We start from the raw sequence: 11928 nt of genomic DNA, 5'->3' as shown, positions 1-11928 counted from the left end.
ATCTCATGTCATCCTCTGGCCCAGACGTGGTTTATAAACCTCACCTCCCCTGCCTTATGAATTCCTGCTGTGGAGTACCGTTGTTAAAAAATGTTTTTGGAACAAATCGGACCAGAACAAGTCTAATAGATTTTCTTTTCTTTTTTTTGGTATTTATTTTCTGTGTTTAATTGGACAAATGAATAGCATTCCAGTGCAGGGAGAACAGTGGCATTATTGTTCTCAGCGAATAAACACAGAAAGGGTCCTGCATGGACTATAAAAGTCCAGAATAAACAGCCCTCTCAAAGGCTGGTATTGAATGACTGTTTATGACTAGTAATATGAAGTGCAGAGCCCTAACATCACTAATTACATCAGCTATGTGGATTTCTGGAAAGAGCTCTTAAAAGGGGTATTGGTAGCTGCATTTGTGTGTGTGTGTGTGTGTGTGTGTGTGTGTGTGTGTGTGTGTGTGTGTGTGTGTGTGTGTGTGTGTGTGTGTGTGTGTGTGTGTGTGTGTGTGTGTGTGTGTGTGTGTGTGTGTGTGTGTGTGTGTGTGTGTGTGTGTGACACACACCCTTGTACTTGTATTACTATACTGGTGGGGGCGAGAGCCAAATGTCCGCACAAGTATAGTAGAATTTGAGAAATAGACATTGCGAGGAGAATTGTTCCTGGTCGTCATAAGACAAATGGTTGCGAGGTTGTGGTGAGGGTTGGATTGCATTATACTTAATGATTGATTTATTCTGTGTTTGCGTTAATCAGATTGGCAGCTAAACACTGGGTAAGTTCACTGTCAGCTTGGCTAGTGATGCTCGATCACTTCAACATTTAAGGAGATCAAGGTGAAAATAGCGAATGAATTTAACCTTTTGTGTTTTTTCGTAAATGAACGCCCTACTTGATCATACTACAGCGTCACACAAAAGCAAGCAAAAGTAGCAGATCTGCAAGCTCGAAATGTGGCGACACGTTTTGAGCTTGTATATCTGCTACTTTTGCTGTTTTTGAATCCTGAAAAGCAACAGCTTTGGACATACTGTATGAGGTTTCCCCCCGACAGAGACGATTTTATACTTAGTTGCTTATAGGTGTGCATCCGCCACATTGAAAATAGATGATCTACAAGTTCGCAACACGGGTTTTAAACTGGCAAAGAAAACTTCAAACACCCGCTTTTAAGTGTCACTTTTAGATCTCTCTCTCAGTGAGATGGAATGGAATCGCTGCTCCTGGTTATTAGATCACAGAGTAAAGAGGCAACAGATAAATATAATGGACAATATTTTGACATATATTTAAAAATGTAATAAGAGAAAAAAGAGCCAGGTCTTCAGAGAAAGGAAACATTCATAGCTCTGTGTGTGTGTGTGTGTGTGTGTGTGTGTGTGTGTGTGTGTGTGTGTGTGTGTGTGTGTGTGTGTGTGTGTGTGTGTGTGTGTGTGTGTGTGTGTGTGTGTGTGTGTGTGCGCAGCTACGTAGTTTCCCCAAAGTAGAGTTCAACCAGTCAACGAACAGGCCGTCAATACTGCCGGCCAGGGCTGTGTGCTCCGTCACCTCATCACTCAGTCTGCCTGGACACACACACACACACACACACACACACACACACACACACACACACACACACACACACACACACACACACCCATACACACAGCTCACACCTGCAGGCTCTGCTGCTGTAGTGAAGGGGTCATAGGGAGGTCTCGTGGGGTCTGACCTGTCACTTCATATCGTTGCTGTCAAGTCAAAACCTTGTATCTCCATATTTCAACTTTCTAAGTTTATGTTTTTCATAAATGAATGCCTTACTAGCTGATCTACAAGCTCACAATGCGTCACGACGTGATGCATTGTGAGCTTGTAGATCTGCAGTTTCCCATATTTTTACATTTTGTTTCCCAAAAATATCGTAAGTGAAATAATAATAAGTGTATTCTGTGGGTTTTATAAATATTTAGCCATTGAAAAGTATTAACAAGAGCTTGTGACTAAATAACAACTACACTGGATCCATTGATTAGAACAGTGGTTCTCAACTGTTTTAGGCTGTGACCCCACAAAATAATCATATTTGAACTGGGGACCCCCCACCCTGATAAGCACTTGGAATTGTAAGAGTTGAGGCATTACATTTAGTTTGACTCCGTTCCACAAATAAATATTTAGAAAATAGCTGATCTACATGCTCACGTTGCGAGGCGTTGAGAGCTTGTAGATCAGCTATTTTCACAATTGTTGCCTCTTTCTTATATTATTTGACAGTTTGGCCAGTGTTTGACCAGTTTTATAGTATCGTTTGTTGATTACTTTTGATGCAGTAATGGTAATTCTTTTAGGTATTAAAAAGGTCTGAATAGTAATGGCGACGACATCCTATTGAAGGTATGAGAGCTGGTCTGTCTGTCTGTCTGTCTGTCTTTCTGGCGCTAGTCTCACAAACTGCTAGAGACAGCCTCAAATCTGTATGCACGCTGCCGGTATAGGCCACATAGTAAGTAGCTCCACTAATAGCATTTCCCCCCAAGTTTTATAGTTTTTGAAATATTTGACTTTAATGTTATAATTCTTGCCCAAATTTTGAGTCATACATCATAGATATGTCATAGACCATTGGTTCTCAAAGAGGGGGGGGGGGGTTACAGGAGTTCCCCAGCTAATTTGATGACTGGTGAGGTCAAAGAGTCTCTTACTGAGTCTCCTATTGATTGATTGAATATTTTATTAGGCAAAAAATGTAAAACAACACATTTACATTTAAAATACTTTGTCTAACAGGTCCGTTCATAAAAGTCCTTGCGGACTTGTTTCCAATGAGGGCCTTTTTGACCAATTGACCCGGTCATCAAATTATTGGGTGGAATGAGACAAAAACTAAAAAATCTCCATGAATTCAAGGCTTCATGGGGTGTGTAATTGGTAGAAAAGTAATTTTTTGGGTGAACTACTCCTTTAAGTAACACTTGCCAGCTTCAAATACCACAAATACAAAAGGTGCACAGGTGACATTAACCTTTCATCTTTTCATCTCACTAGCTACAAGTGGTGTCCTGTGTGGTTTGTTGGAGTTGACTCTTTTTAATGAATACAATGTAATTTTGTCCAATTTGAGTATGTTAATATAATAACTTGTGCAATTGAGGTGGTTGTATTTTGTCCCCCTGCTTCTATTGAGACATTTAGATTGTGTCAAAGGTCATGTCTCACCTAGACACAGGATCTGACACGGATTCTGACCTGATGGTCAAGATTCAATTTATCCCCCGAGCAAGCAGGCAGGCTCTATTAGCTCAATGGTTAAAAAAAGAAATCAGCTCTTGCGCAGGAAACTGGGTTCCAATCCGTGGTAGAAGATTACATAGTGCTGCTTTAAGTCACTGTGTCATCACAAGTTCTAGTTTCCTGCAATTGCTCCTTAAAGGTGGGTCAAGATACCAATTATATCAGGAGAAAGAGCCCCACAAATATAGTTTATCAGTTTAAAATTGTAATAGTGTTCCAGTAAAAAGAAAAACGTCAGGTCATTTTGTGTTTAATCACTTCGGATTTCCCTTTTTTTTTTAAATACTGTATTAGTTCTCTCTCCTGATTGGATAAAATTGGTATCCTGACCTGAAAATGTATTTTCTGATTACTGAAGAGCTGGAGAGATGGGGGGACTGTTACTTAACTAGAGCTATTTGACACTAATTTTAACCAGAAAAAAAAAAAAAACAATAATAACAATACATCCCTTACACTCCCTTTAAAACATATTTGCCCCCCTTTTTTTCCTTGACAACGGGGGCAACTAATGCGTCATTCAAGTATTGTTACCACTATCATATTCGCCGGGTCAGATACAGTGCAAGGCTGTATCTTGCATTATGGATACAATACGCTATGATCATGTAAGGAAACACTATCTTGAATGCATAAAAACAAAAACAAAAAAAACAACAGCACTCAAACAAGCACCCACTTTTACAGCCCGCACGAGAAAAACTATATGGGAAATATGGGTCATCCCATAACCTTATACTGTATCACGTTCACCACTTATATTGTACATAATGGTACCATGTAAGCCCCATATACTACAGTATAATGGTGTATGTGTTTAATGGCATACAGATTGAATATCAGCCTTGTTTTCTTCTGTTAGTTGACACATTTTTTGTTGCATTTTGTAACTGTTAAACTGGTTCAAAGACCAACGTTGGCTTCATGAAGGTCATTTAAGAAATGCAATGTTAAATGCATCAAAACCTACTGTAAATCATAGCCCCATCCAATTATGTTAGTATTGGCACAACATCCCCAGTGTTAATTTGAACTCTGAGAGTGTATGGACCCTTAAAGGGCAAGTGACCCTGTAGGCAATTTTAAAGGAGAATTCCGGTCGTTTTAAGTGTTATGTTTGATGTGTGTCAAATCACTTACCAACGTAGAAATGAAAATCGCGTTACTCGACAGATCCCCCTGTCAACCCCCACCGTTGCCATGATACTCCTATCGTGGATAGCCCAAATTCGCCTATTTTAACAAATGTAAAGTCTGTTTTTTTTCTCCTAGTACTCATTGTGGAGTCCCATGATAACGTAACAGGCGCTAAAACTCCCGACAAGCTAACGGCTAATAACAGAACGAGCTAACGCTGGGGCTGCTTATCTCTGCATGGCAGCCCCAGGTTGCCAGGTCGGGAGAGAAACCAGCAACCAGCATTAGCTCGTTCTGTTATTAGCCGTTAGCTTGTCGGGAGTTTTAGCGCCTGTTACATTATCATGGGACTCAACAATGAGTACTAGAAGCAAAAAAACAGACTTTGCATTTGTTAAAATAGGCGAATTTGGGCTATCCACGATAGGAGTATCATGCCAACGGTGGGGGTTGACAGGGGGATCTGTCGAGTAACGCGATTTTCATTTCTACGTTGGTAAGTGATTTGACACACATCAAACATAACACTTAAAATGACCGGAATTCTCCTTTAATATAGGAATACATTAACATTTTAGGCATAGAAATACAAATAATAATAATAATCACATGCACATCCAAATGATCAAACGTGTACCACAGTAAATTGTATTTACGATACATGCACCGCTTATAAATAAATACATTACATTAATTATTAACCATGGTGCTGTAATACATTTCTTACAATGAGAGATACTGTATTAGGATTTAATTATATATTTTTTAGGATCTCCACGGACGTTCCGTTCCAAAACCAATGCTGTGGGGTCCTAGTGCCGAGGGAACTTTGGAACGCAACAACAATGGTATGTATTAACTTTCAAATTAATAATTAAATAAATACATGTCCAGTACATTCCGTGTCGGGGGGCACAAGTTTAGAAAAGGTGTAAAAAAAAATAAACGTTTATATGTGGATTATGGTTATTGTGGAAAAAATGGAAGTTTACGGTATATTAAAAAAATACTTTTGATTTAATCGGGAAAAAGTCACACAGTATGACTTTAACACTGAGGATTTGACTGTGAAGATAAGCGAGCCACCTCAACAGCTGCTGATGGAGATGATGGGTAATAAACCCAAAGTGGACACGCACGGCAGACGCAAAGAATAGAGAAGGAAAAAAAAAAGACCTTGCAGCATGAGAGAGAGCAGTACTGTCTGGCTCAGTGCCCACGGGCAGTAAAAGTGCCAGTGATGCCATGTGGTGGTATCAGTGGGAGAGATAACTATCTGTGTGTGTGTGACCGTGGTGGCTAGCAGCCATGACTTGGACAGTGTCCTAACCCAGCCATTATAGGCTGAACACTGCAGCAGGTGGCGGGGGGCCGGTAAGCCCCTCTGACATGATGAGGCAGCACAGTGGCTGGATGGGTGGATGGATGGATGGATGGATGGATGGATGGGTGGATGGATGGGAGCCTATAGGACAGATAGTGCTTCTAAAACCTTTGTTGAGCTTTGGACCCCCTAACATTTCAAACAATCCTCAATGACCACCTGACCTCTACACCTCCCCCACAACAATATGTCGGGCAGAAACCTCTTATCTCCATATATTCACTTTTTGAGTTTTTCCTAACGCCCTACTTGATCATACTACAGCGTCACACAAAAGCATCAAAAGTAGCAGATCTACAAGCTCGAAACGCGGTCGCGAAGAAGCGCCGCGTTTGGAGCTTGTAGATCTGCTACTTTTACTATTTTATGAATTTGAATCCTGAAAAGTAACAGTTTTGGACATAATGAGGTTTAAGTGTCAGCAGAAAGTATTTCTGACGCACAAAGAATTGTGAAAACAGGCGATCGACAAGCTCACAACGCGTCACGTTGTGAGCTTGTTGATCTGCTGTTTTTCTTTTAAGTGAAAGTGGTTAAGTGTGTCGGTGTGTTTTAACCAATGAAAAGTATTAACAAAAGCGTGTGACTAAATAATAACATTTTTTTTAAAATTGGAACACAGGCCAAAAAAAACTATCATCTCCTGAAAAGTAACGGTTTTGGACATACAAGGTTTCCACCTGACAGCAACTACATATTTAGTATATGAGATATATCACAGTCATTCATTAAAATGAATGAACTGAAAGCTGGATTCATATTTAATTCTGTGCCGGTGTCATGCACCCCAAAATTGGCAATCTACAAGCTCACAATGTGTCGAGCTGCGACACGCTGTGAGCTTATAGGTCTGCTATTTTCATTGCATGACACCGGACGCAACTAAGTATATCAACAGTCATTGTTTAATTTCAAGCCTTTTCCCTAGACTATGCATATTAGTTCAAACAAAATCTTTCATTTGGAAATATGTCCAAAACTGTTACTTTACAGGATTAAAATTCAAAGTATCAAAAGTAGCAGATCTACAAGTTCAATCAAGTAGGGTGTTATTCTACGAAAAAACACACCAAAAAAATATGTTTGATACATTTAACAAAGGTGTCGTGGACCAGTAGAGAAACAATGGCCTATAGGTCAGGATACCAGGAGGAAAAGGATCTATTTGTCTGCCCTGTGAATGGACAGCTGGTGGAAGCTCAAAGAAGGGCAAGACTGACATCTAGGGGTCAGAGTTAGTAACAGCTGAGGCTTTTAGTCTCCTCACAGGCCGTGTGTGTGTGTGTGTGTGTGTGTGTGTGTGTGTGTGTGTGTGTGTGTGTGTGTGTGCGTGTGCGTGTGTGCGACGTGCGTGCGTGCGTGCATTGTGTTGGGTTTGAATGTGGCAGTAGTGGAAGGTAAAAGTAGTGATACCACAATGTAGAAATATTCTGTTACAAGGAGAAGTCCTGCATTCATAATTCATTTTCAAAGTGGGGTCCTTGGGTCCAGTTGTTCTCAACCTTTTCAGGCCGCGACCCCCCAAAAAAATCATATTTGAACTCTGTGTGGACCCTGCCCTCGACCCTGACAAATTGTAGGAGTTGAGGCATTACAATTAGTTTGACTCGGTTCCACAGATAAATATTGTGAAAATAGCTGATCTTACATGCTCACAACGCCTCGTGTGTCACTGAAATACGGACTGCTTACGTTTTTTCCAAACGTCCGACCCCTAAATCCTGTAGCGGTTCAAAATGTTTCACACCCCACACATCACACACTTTATTTTCCGCCAGCGTGTTTATTTCCTGCCCGCGGGGCGTGTGCGAAAGAATGAAACGGAGCTTGTGAAACACCTCTCTTTTTTTCACTCTCTCCGCGTTCAGGGTTTTAATCTCAGGGCGGACAAAAAAACAAATTAACTCTGTATTTACAAGAAGGCCAAGGGCCCTTTATGAGGCCGGGTTCTGCCTTCACGTTGTAAATGTCACACCTACCGAAATTAAAAATTCTTCTGGAGAAATAACAGAGCAGGCCTGTCACACACACTCACACATACGCTGACACTGCATTAGCACCCGGCAGTGGTTTGAAATAATCACTACAAATTGAGTGGGGGAGAAAAAAGGTGATATTAAAGCAAAGGATCGTGTGCACTTAAGTGCTGGCTCTTTTGTTTTCATTTAATTTAATTTGACCGTTAAGTAATACATCACACCCTGAAGATTAGATGACACATTAACTCTCATTTAAATAGCAATATCTTTCCCATATAATATCTGAATGTGAGTGATCCCATTGCAGTATTTTCCTTGTGTTTGGTAAAAATGTCCCAAATGCGCTTGGCAATGCAGCCGCCAAGTGACATTTACACATAATGTGTAAATGGAACGCTTACGACTGCCTGCTCACACACACACGCACACACACGCACACGCTCCAGTACAATTATTACAATAATTGCAATTATTTGGCTTTTGTTACTAGTTACTACGCTTAGGGAGCAGTTAGGGCTTACAGTAAGTGTCTTGCGACAGATACACAGGGCAGGCCAGGGGCCAAACCAGTGACCTTTTGATTGGCCAGACAGAATGTCTCATAATATCTACCCACTCAGCTATTGGCCGCCTTGCATAGCTGTATTACAGTTCATGCATTACTAATGACAGTCCAGTAATAATAATTATAATCACTATAATCATTATAATCATACTCATCAACATTGTGGTAGATAGTAACTAAAACCAAGTACACCACAATCTTTAGTTACCTAATTGCAGATGTAGATTATGATTACATAATCATTAGGTTACATAAGCTGATAAACGATGATGTATTATTATTATAGGTTAATAATAATAATACATTTTATTCATAAAATAAAATATTACAAACATATAGGTTACGCTACCACTCAGCAGCACATCAAGTATTTAAAATCAGCCTTTACCAGTTGCAGTATTAAAGTGATGAACACATGAATGCATTACTAATCAATCCAATAATATGACTGTGAAAAGGGGCCGTTCTGTATAATTAATACGTAATAAGTTTGGTGCTGTAGGCAAGTGGTTCCCAAACTGAGGGTCGGGAGCCTGCCGGGGGTCCCCAAATTATTTTGGGGGGTCCCCAGATGATTAGCTTAATGTGCAAAATTGTTTTCTCACTCAACAGTAAATAAACCAACATACGGTATAAATATACAGGGTATCTGAACATTTCTATGGTTACAATGTAATGACTTTGAAGACCTTTTTAATTCCAAACTGGCCAAATTGACAAACTTTACATAAGAAAGAGGCAATTATTGTGAAAATAGCCGATCCTCAAGCTCACAACGCCTCGCAGTAAGTTTGTAGATCTACTATTTTCACAATATTTATCTATGGAACCGTGTCAAACTAAATGTAATGCCTACAATTATGCACTCGTACTTTATTACTTTTTACTTTTACTTGAGTAACATCTTGAAAGCAGGATGTTACTACTAGTAGGACTATTTCTACATTACGGTATTGCTTTGTGAACATCTGAGTGGGAGACTTCTACTTCTTCCACCACTGGCATGGGGACCGTATAAATTCAGGCAAAGTTACAAGAGGCAGTAAAGCCAAGCTATTATGTGTGTGATTTTTTAGTATGGGATGACTGCAGTGACGGGTACTGGGAGCAGGGGAACACTACTCTGGGAGTCTTCCCCCCTCTCGGTGCTCCGCAAGGGCAGTTATGGTTGCGATCCGGTGGTCCAGGACCTCAGGTGGTCTCTCCGACACAGGCCTCAAGACTTCTCATCTACCGTACCGTAATCATCTCTGTCGGGTGGAAACCTCATATGTCCAAAACTGTTAATTTTCACGATTCAAATTCAAAAAGTAGCAAAAGTAGCAGATTGGCAAGCTTGAAACGTTTCAAGCTTGCGGATCTGCTACTTTTCAATGCCTTTGTGTGACGCTGTAGTGTGATCAAGTAGGGCGTTGATTTACGAAAAAGCACAAAAAGTTAGAATATGGAGATAAGAGGTTTCTGCCTGACAGCAGCGATATGACCCCCTCTCTTTTTCTGCCTGGTTTGGCCCACGTCCAGGCTCTGAACAGTTCCCCTTAGGCCCTGCAGTACAGGAAAGCTGAGAGAAACCAGACTAAATCATACCTGTCCAGCTCACTTTCCCTTCTGTGTGTGTGTGTGTGTGTGTGTGTGTGTACTTGTATTACTCTACTTGCGAGGGTCAAACGTCCCCACAAGTATAGTAGAATTTGAGAAATAAGACATTGTGAGAAGAGGACCATTTTCCTGGTCCTCACGAAGAGAAATGGAAGATTTTTATTGAGAGTGAGAGTTAAGCTGGTATGGATTAGATACTAGATGTTATATTTAGAGGTTCGGGTTGGAGTTATGCCTATAGTTGTGTGGCGGTGTCGTGCAGCAGAAAATAGACGATCTACAAGCTCACAACAACCTATACAACTACAAACTGCAAGGACAACAATCACTGTTTGAGTAATATCTTTAGCACATTGGTTCTCAAAGTGGGGTCCGGGGACCCCCAGGGGTCCTTGAGGGGGTTCCAGGGGGTCCCCAGCTAAATGATGGATAGTTAGGAACCAAATGGACCCTTATGGGTCTGTAACTCTGAGTATACAAATGGAATCAAATGGACCCTAACCGGTCATAATTTGTACACTCTCAGAGTTAAATTAACATTGATTTTACAATATAAATTGGGGTCCCAGAGATAGAAATACCATTACACGGGAGTCCGTAGCCTAATGCATGTCAAACTGGGGGTCCTTGAACTTAAAATGGTTGAGAATCACTGCTGAATCAGTAAAAAAATATTCTCTTATGGGGGTCCCTTTCTAGGTATAGTGGGGTGAAAAGCCCCCTTTTACAAGGACAGAGTTTTACAGGCGGTATGAACATAGTTTACATGGGGTCTATGGCTGCCGTGGGAACCCCAGTACACACATGCACTACATCTCTCCGTTTTGGTCTCCCTGACAGACTCCCACCGACCGTCCTACGATTTATTCCTTTTAAAAGCCGGCTATAAAAAGGCAGAGGGAGCAGAGTGCTTCAACAGGAGTAACAGACACAGTTTATTTGGGAAATGAAGCGTGCCAGTGAATAACACACTGTTACATCCTACCAGGATCTTATAACAGTCACATACACACAAAAAAAACAACAAGAACCAACGGTGTAAATCTCGTGACCACCCACTGGAATTCCGCTCATCGTGAGGTAACACAGTTAGGTGGGGAGGGGGGGGGGGGGGTGGATTGTAAAGTGGATATTTATCTTACGGTCATTTCTTTCATAGACATAATTTGTCGCATTGGCCACTGGATCGTATGTCAACATCGCCACAATGGTACCTGAGACTAAAACCTTTTTATTCTGTTTTCATGCATGCAAAAGTGTCACTTTTCGGCGAAATTCGCCGTTTTGAATCCAAATAGGTCATTTGTGTGAATCGTGCAGATCCGTTGAGAAAATGTGTGGGGGGGTGGGGGGGTGTCGTGTCGATTGTAAAGGCTGTGCCAGTCACATATATAGACTGGCAAAGATTGGATATAGGAAGGAGGTTTTTGTGGACGAACGCCAAAATAAAGCTTCAGTTGACTAATCATGATACATGATACTAATCAGCGGTAGTTTTATTTTGAAAACCCGCTTCAGGAAGTTGTAGCTGCAGCCTGCGTTAGCTGACGAAACATGCATTAGCTCAGCTGGGCTAGGGGGCATTGTTATGGTTCGTTGCGGTGTTGTGGAAGATGTTTGAATCGATAAAAAGTTTATGAGTCACTCCGCTAAACGTTTTAACAATGTGAAAACCATGCACTGTGGACTAATACCGTTCTTTAGACCATCCGTTGCAGTGGTGAGTGTGTTGTTATTTTACGTCGTGTCTGTGTGTGCAGCTACAAACTTGTGTGTGTGTGTGTGTGTGTGTGTGTGCGTGCGTGCGTGCTCGCGCGCGTGTGCTCATACGTGTCGCACACGCGCGCTCAGCGAGGCTTTGCCAAACCTTTACTGTATTCTTTGATTTTGAAACGGTGTAGATTTAATGTTGTTATTTAACAGCCCCCTCAGCTAGGGGAGAATGGGATAAGTTGAGCCACTTTTCACTTAACCTTATTTCAGGATGTCTTCTA

This window comes from Gymnoscopelus microlampas, assembly GCF_963454915.1.
Source record: "Gymnoscopelus microlampas genome assembly, chromosome: 17".
Taxonomy (NCBI): domain Eukaryota; kingdom Metazoa; phylum Chordata; class Actinopteri; order Myctophiformes; family Myctophidae; genus Gymnoscopelus; species Gymnoscopelus microlampas.
Note: the sequence above shows the minus strand (reverse complement) of the source record.